This window comes from Larimichthys crocea, chromosome XX (genome assembly GCF_000972845.2).
Source record: "Larimichthys crocea isolate SSNF chromosome XX, L_crocea_2.0, whole genome shotgun sequence".
In the NCBI taxonomy this organism is placed as follows: domain Eukaryota; kingdom Metazoa; phylum Chordata; class Actinopteri; family Sciaenidae; genus Larimichthys; species Larimichthys crocea.
Genome location: NC_040030.1, coordinates 3,903,178 through 3,910,462, shown reverse-complemented (window position 1 = coordinate 3,910,462; position 7,285 = coordinate 3,903,178). Strand labels below are relative to the sequence as shown.

General features: G+C 39.9%; 1 protein-coding gene across 6 annotated transcripts in view; it reads left to right on the top strand.

The window, feature by feature from the left end:
- The first annotated feature begins 1,818 nt into the window (after window positions 1-1,818).
- The window catches only part of sfmbt2 (Scm like with four mbt domains 2), a 51,251-nt gene continuing 45,784 nt past the window's right edge, over window positions 1,819-7,285 (top strand). For 4 of the 6 annotated variants that reach the window (XM_019265534.2, XM_019265532.2, XM_019265533.2 and 1 more), the window contains exon 1: window positions 1,819-2,019. The gene's annotated coding sequence lies outside the window, so the exon portion shown is untranslated. The other 2 variants (XM_019265531.2, XM_027272087.1) reach the window with 2 other exon arrangements.

The following is a 7,285-nucleotide window of genomic DNA, read 5'->3' as shown; positions in this document are numbered from 1 at the left end:
CTCTGGGACTGTATCAGTCTAAAAACAAACAAATATAAATTGTCATCAATTTTACTAAAATAATAGCAGCAATTCACATGAGTTGCTTTCCTGTGAATGAGTAACCTTAACAAAAAATCTTTATTGTCTATTTTGGCCATTTCTAAATATCAACCTAAACACCATCTCCTTCACAACATTTGATATGTATATCAAGATAATCATCTGTTAACATTAGGTGTCCATATCCCTAAATATGAACGCTGAATAGGATTACGATAGAGTGTGATTTATGGTACGTCTTCTACTTCTGCTTGGTGGCCTGTTATTTTTGAAAACCTCCTTACTGGAGCGTGTTTGTTCGTTATATGTATATAATTTCATCTCGTAGTTCATTTTTCTAAGTGTTTACAAGATCAAGTCACCATATGTCGATACTATACTAGAAGTAGAAGAAGTAACTACCGATACTTCAGTGTATTAACATGAAGAATCTATGGCCCCATAATATTTACAAACAATAAAAAACGTTTAATTGTTTTCATGAAAATAAAGCAGGAAATTCTTCCATCAGATGATAAGTTATATGTTTTTAAATGTTTCTCATACACAGGAGCAGCAAATGATGAATTTCTGCTGTGTTTTATTGTTTGCATTACAACTTTTGTTGTTGTTTTAGTGATTATAGGGTCATAGCTTTACGTCCTGTTAACAATAGAAGTATAGTTGAGGAGAAATGGCGAGTTGGAGCTTGTAAAAACTAGAAAATTTGCTACAAATGATGATTAGTTGATGTATATATATATACTGAAGTAGCCACGTTTAGATTGATACTGTGATATTAGAAACAACTTTAAAGGTGAATAAAATGATAAAAATGAACAAAACAAGGTGGGAAATAGTTTTAAAAGGTCATAAATTAACATTTTTTAAAAGGTTATTCATGTACATGAGGAACTAATGATGAATTTCTGCTTTATTTTCATGAAAGATTACAACTTTTATTGTTTTAATGATTATAGGGGTCAAAGATTTACTTCATGTTAATAACAGAAGTATAGTAGTTACTTCTTCTACTTCTATAGAAGTATAGTATAGACATATGGTGACTTGGATCTTGTAAACACTAGAAAAATGACTACAAATGATTAATTGATATACATATAACGAACAAACACAGCTTCCAGTAAGAGGTTTTCAAAATAAAAGGCCACCAAAAGTAGAGACTACCATAAATCACTCTATAGTTAATATTCAGCTTTCATATTTAGGATATGCAACCTTAAATAGTTAACAGATGATTATCTGATATACATATATATATTGAAGTAGATGTGTTTAGGTTGATATTAGAAAAGGGCAAAATGAACAAAATAAGATCATGGATTTGCGTTTTTTTAAAGGTTACTCATGCACAGGAGCAACTAATGATGAATTGCTGCTATATTTTATTAAAATATGACAACTTGTATTGTTGTTTTTAGACTGATGACAGTCAGATAGGGGTCATAGCTGCACTTCCTGTTAATAACAGTAGTATAGTTGAGGAGATATGGCGACTTGGAGCCTGTGGACACTACAGAGACCACAGCTGATTGGTTTATATGTTGAAGTAGACATGTTTATGTTGATAATGTGATATTAGAAACAGATTTAAAGAGCATAAGATGATAAAAGATGATGAAGTGTGTGACAGTTTTGCGCTGGGGTGCGTTTGGTTTTGTAGGCGACTAAACTTCTTTATTTATACCGAGCTGAAGAAATGTTTGTTTTTGTTTTTGTTTTTTTGTTAAAAAAAAAAAGGTCTATGAATGTTTTTTTTGGACATGCGCAGATGGAAGATGCCATATTGGAACGGGGGCAGCAGCTGAAACGACGTCGCTCGCGTTTTTTGCTCGAGCTCGAGGCTCACGAGAGCGCGAGAGAGAGAGAGAGAGAGGGTGAGAGAGGAAGAGAGTGAGAGAGTGAGAGAGAGAGAGAGGAGGAAAAAAACAGAGGGGGGTCTCGCGAAGGAGAGGCGACAAAAAAAAACTTGGACAGGTAAGACAGGTGACGTCCCCTCACGAGCTTTTCCGCGGCTCGCGACGGTTTTTTGTTATTTTCGTTTTAAATGTCGACGAAATAAACAAGAGGAGAGAGGAGGAAGAAGGAGAGAGAGAGACAGAGAGGGAGAGAGAGAGAGAGTTATTTTTCCTCCTCCTTCGCTCTGAAAGAGAAAAGTGCTCCCGAGGCGGTTTCTGTAGAAACGAGAGAATAGTCGCGAGCGTTTCGTCCGCGAGCTCAAGTTGTTCAAAGTGTCTCTCACGCGCTGTAATTAAAACAGCTTTTTCTCTCGCGACCGGCGGAGAGGACGCTGCTGCTGCTGCTGCTGTCTCGTGGCACTCGTGGTAAATGCGTTGTTTTATTTTGTTTTATGTAAATTAACTGTTATGTCATTTTTTAATATCCTGCACTTAAAAAAAAAAAAAAAAAAGGTTGTTGAAACGTTATTGTAACGCTGTTTTAATGTTTTTCTAAAAACATCCTCGTGTATTTTTGTTTGATTTGACGCGAAGTTGTTTTTTCCCCACACACATGAGTCATTTATTTTATTTATTATTATTTATTATTTTCGTCACCCTTAAGGTGCGTTACAAAAAAAAAAAAAAAAAAAAAGCCATCGGAAAATACCGGACACTGCCAAAATGTCAAACCACTTTCAACATGGCGGGTTTATGGTGCTCAGAGGCAGGCTGGCCGGGGGGGTGGAGGAGGAGAGGGGTGGTGTTGGTGGTGGTGTTGGTGGTGGAGAGAGAAAACTGCGCCTTGAAATCTTTGAACGAGGAAAAAATAAACTGACGACAGATAGCGCGTCCGGTTCTGTTTCTTTTGATGGACACACACGAGGTTTAATCAATTAAATCCAATGCGCGCATTTGGTGGTTCCGTGGGAGTTTTTTTCCGCTGCAGTTTTGAGTGTGCAAAGTACATGACCGGAGTGCCAGCGAGCCAGCACAGCCTGCCTGCTGCTCGGCTACACCCCTCACACACACACACATGCACATGCACACACACACATGCACGCACACGCAGCCTCATCTTCCTTATGTGTGTGTTCGCGTTTCCTCTTTCACTTTTATCCAAAAAAAAAACAAAAAAAAACGCAGCAGCTCGTCAGACACACACACGGATCTCATTTTATCTTATTAATATCGCTGTATCACATTAATACATCGATGATTGCACAAGTCCGGTGAGATATTTATGGATTTATTCGCGCTGATTAAAGCGGATAATTGGATTAAAAAAAAAAAAAAAACCTCCGCGCGTATCTGTTTAATTATTTCTTTTTTTTTTTTTTTTTTTTTTGCGGGCGGTCTGCAAAATCCGAGCTTTACACAAGCTTTGCAGTTACTCGAGGATTCCTCCTCCTCCTCCTCCTCCTCCTCCTCCTCTCCGGATTAAAATCCGTCACCATAATGAGCAGAAACAATAAAAAGACCGCACGTTAAGAGGCGTTCATGTCTCTACATCGTGTTTTTTTGGATGGTTAGGTGTAGAAATGTGCACTTTATGATCAATATGCGTCCAGACATTTCTGTCTTAATCACCCAGGCTCTGTATGTTAATGTTTCATCAGAGAGACAATCACAGAACAGAGGAGGAGGAGGAGGAGGAGGAGGAGGTCACTCCTTCCTTTTCTAACTCTTGGACTGTATTTGAATAAGGGGAGGACTTAAGCAAATATCAGATTTGACCTCTGTCTGTTGTACGTAAACATGTGCGTGTTGTTAACCTCCACAGGTTTCGTTCAGTCGCTGTTTGCACTAAATCATTTTATAGCCAGCTGATATCAGTGAGCATAAATTGGCCATAAAACACACACACACACACACACACACACACACACACACACACACACACACACACAGGCTGCATTGTGTGTACACGTCTTGTAGGAAACAAGAGGAAGAAAAAAACAGAGGACAAATTGTTATATCACAAACTCCCCCTCCGCTGCCAAGAGGAAACAACTCTTGGATGAGTCTAAAAAGAGGAGAACCTAATAGGGAGTAATGCAATAAAATCCCAAGCCCATGCAGTGGTAGTTAATCTCCTAAATCCCCTCCATTAAATCTTTGGCATGGATGGGTTTAAGGGGGAGGAGGACACAACATGTGGATGTCCAGCACCCCCCACCAGGGGCTAATCAATATAGAGAGGGGAAACAAAACAATCCTCTTCAATCTGAGGTCACAAATGTCCGAGATTAACTCACGCTTAATCCCCTGGTGCCCAATCTGGGCTGTTCCCTCTCCCAACTGCTGCAGCAAAGCTTCGCCAAACTACAACCCGGATGACAAACTCGTTTTTGTTTAAGAAACACGGAGTTGATACTGACGGACGCTTTTCCGAACAGAAAGCCTGTGCATGATTTCCTCTCCCCGAGGGTTCTGAAACTCGTTTAACCAGCGAGGAACCACGTTAACATGCTCCCACGGCGGGATGACGATGATAGAAGTTGATTTTCGAGATATGATTAATTAAAGCGCGTCGCTTTTTAGTAGTAAAGTCTTTAAAAACACTTTTTTTCTGGGGCTGTTCGCCCGCAGAGAATCTATTTGAAAGGCCTCATAATGGGAGAAAGTTAAAACATAAACGTGGGTCATGGCTTTGCGTCCTCCTCGAGAACATTCTTTAAGACCTCGGGGGGATTGTATTAACTCGATATGAACATATGTGACCTTTTTTAAAGAAAAAAAACCCCTCCAAAAGTTTGCAGAGACTGTAAATATGTCAGGGTTGAATTTTGGGGAAATGAGCAATGCAGTTCAGAAGTATTTGGACAATGACACATTTCCTGTTTTTTTTTTCTCCCCATGTTGGATTTGAAGTGAAACAACTTTCAGATTTAAAGTTTGCAGGGTGTTCACATCTGTATTGAGTAACCAGCAGACCCTCTTTTTTTTTTCATTTAGTTTTTAGACATTCTCCAATTTCTGGACAATGATAGGGCTCCAGTTTTTCCACTTTTCATCTGGTGTGGCTGGTAAAACCCCTGAAATTAAAGCTCAAAGTCAGCACTTTTAACCGCTAAGTCTTTGTTTGGCTTTATTTCGATTCACTGTGTCGGAGCTTAGAGCCTAAAACGATGCACGAATTCTTGAATTGTCAGTGTTTGCCAGGGTTGCGCTGAACATACGGTAAAAAAAAACTGTAATTCAGGTTGCGATCAACCGTCATTTTCATGATTTATTTATCTGTTCATTGTGTTTTTCATACATTAACTAGTTTAGTGTTTAAAATGAGTTCAGTTTGTCTTTAAACAGCCCAAAAAATCAAATTCACAATGATATAAAACAGAGAAAATCTGCAGATTGTCACATTTTGGCTTAAAAATAACCAATTTTCTGATCCGTCTCATGCACTAACATTCATTTCAAATAACCAATTTTCTGATCCGTCTCATGCACTAACATTCATTTCTGCCTGGTGTAACTTTTAAAACCTCAGGTCGGATTTGATGTGTCATTCAAATGCTGCAGAAAGCAGATGCAATATATCTATTTTTGTCGTGGTGTAGAGAAAAAAAAAAGGGGATTTTCAAAGTGGGGGAAAACCAGGTTCAAGAGCTGCTGTGAGCTACTCCTCTATTACTGTTGTGATAGCAGCGTTTGAGTGCACTTTAATGAGTTTTAATGAGCGCCGTGGAGGACTGCGCGCTGACGACAGCGATGTGTCAATGCTGCTGGAGATTGTGGGGCACTTAGGCAAGAAGCAGCGATGAAGGGGAGGGCAGCGGACGGCGTCATGTGAGCCAAATTAGCTCAGCTTGTTGTTTACGCAATGGATGTTTGCTGGAGCCACTGAGGGACGTCAGGGGTCTGAGTGGTGGGGGGTGACACACACACACACACACACACACACACACACACACACACACACACACACACACACTACACACACACTCGGGTGGTTGTGGAGACTGTCACTGCCTCTGTAGCCTCACAGTTCTGTAAATACGCTCAGCTCAAACAGCAGCAGCAGCCCCGAGGAGGACGGGCAGGATTCCATCAAGGGGGTTTTTGGACGCTGGATTATTTTTGTCGGATTCTTGCATCTACATTTTTTTGAACACCTCAGGATGCGTGGCTCGACTGATCACACAGCGAGGATATTTTCTCCTCTCCGGACGTTGGTTTGACGAGAGTCGAGGGAGCGTGGAGTTGTTTTTGGTTTGATTTGAGGATCGATGTGCGAAGGCGGCGTACCTCTGTGTTAATTGCCAGGTTGATGGAAGTGGGTGTAAGTGGAGGGAGTGAGGCATTGATGATGTGACTGCATGACCTACTGTAGGACCAACCTGCCAGGCAAGTCGCAAACAAGCTCTGCTGTTGTGAAGTTTATCATTTTTCCTGCTGAATATTCAGAAATAAGACGTCTTTAGATGTTTGTCTGCTGTTTTTCTTCCATTAAAATCATTTTCTGTTTAGATGTTTTGTTCAACTTAGGTATAAAACTTAATCATGCGCAACAAGGAGTGCACTTAGTGTCCTCAGATACATTATTCTGATGATCGATTTTCAAGTTCTCTTTTGCGATGTGAGGATTTGCTTGTTTTCTCTGTTTCATATCGCTGTAAACTGAATATTTTTGGTGTTTCTGACTGTTGATCGGACAAAACAGACGTTTGACGACATCAACAAGGCTGCTGGATATCAAATAGACCAATTGATTAATCTGTTAATCAGAAATAAGACAGTGCAGATGAATTGATGGCAAAAATAAGTATGTTAGTCGAAGCCCCAATTTCAGCACCCGTCTTTGTTTAAAGTCTTTCTTTCTCTGCTCTATTGTTGAATGAAAAATACTTGAAAAATACTTACTTACTGTTCCAAACCTGGGGTTTGTGGACCCTCAAATGGGTCACAAGATACATCTGTGGGGTCGGAAAAGACGAAAAACAAAGTTAAAAACAGTAAATTTACATAATTTTCTGACTTTTCTGTTGTTAAACATGAAATATAATGACAATGAAGCTTTTTAAAGTGGAGGCAGCCCACATGCCTGAGATAGAGAGTGCTTCATCAACATCACAGGATACACTTTTATGGTGTTTACTCTTTAAACCGTCATCTTGTAACTACACAGGAGCAGAGTCGCAGTGCGTCACAGTCTGTCTGGTTCAGCTCAGCAGGTGATTGATTGAAGGATCACATCGTACGTTTGCTTCACAGTAATTAGAGTAGCTCGTCGCAATGTTGGAGAATAAACAAAACCTTCTCGACTCTGCACAAAGGCTGGATGAAGTCGACTAAAAATAGTG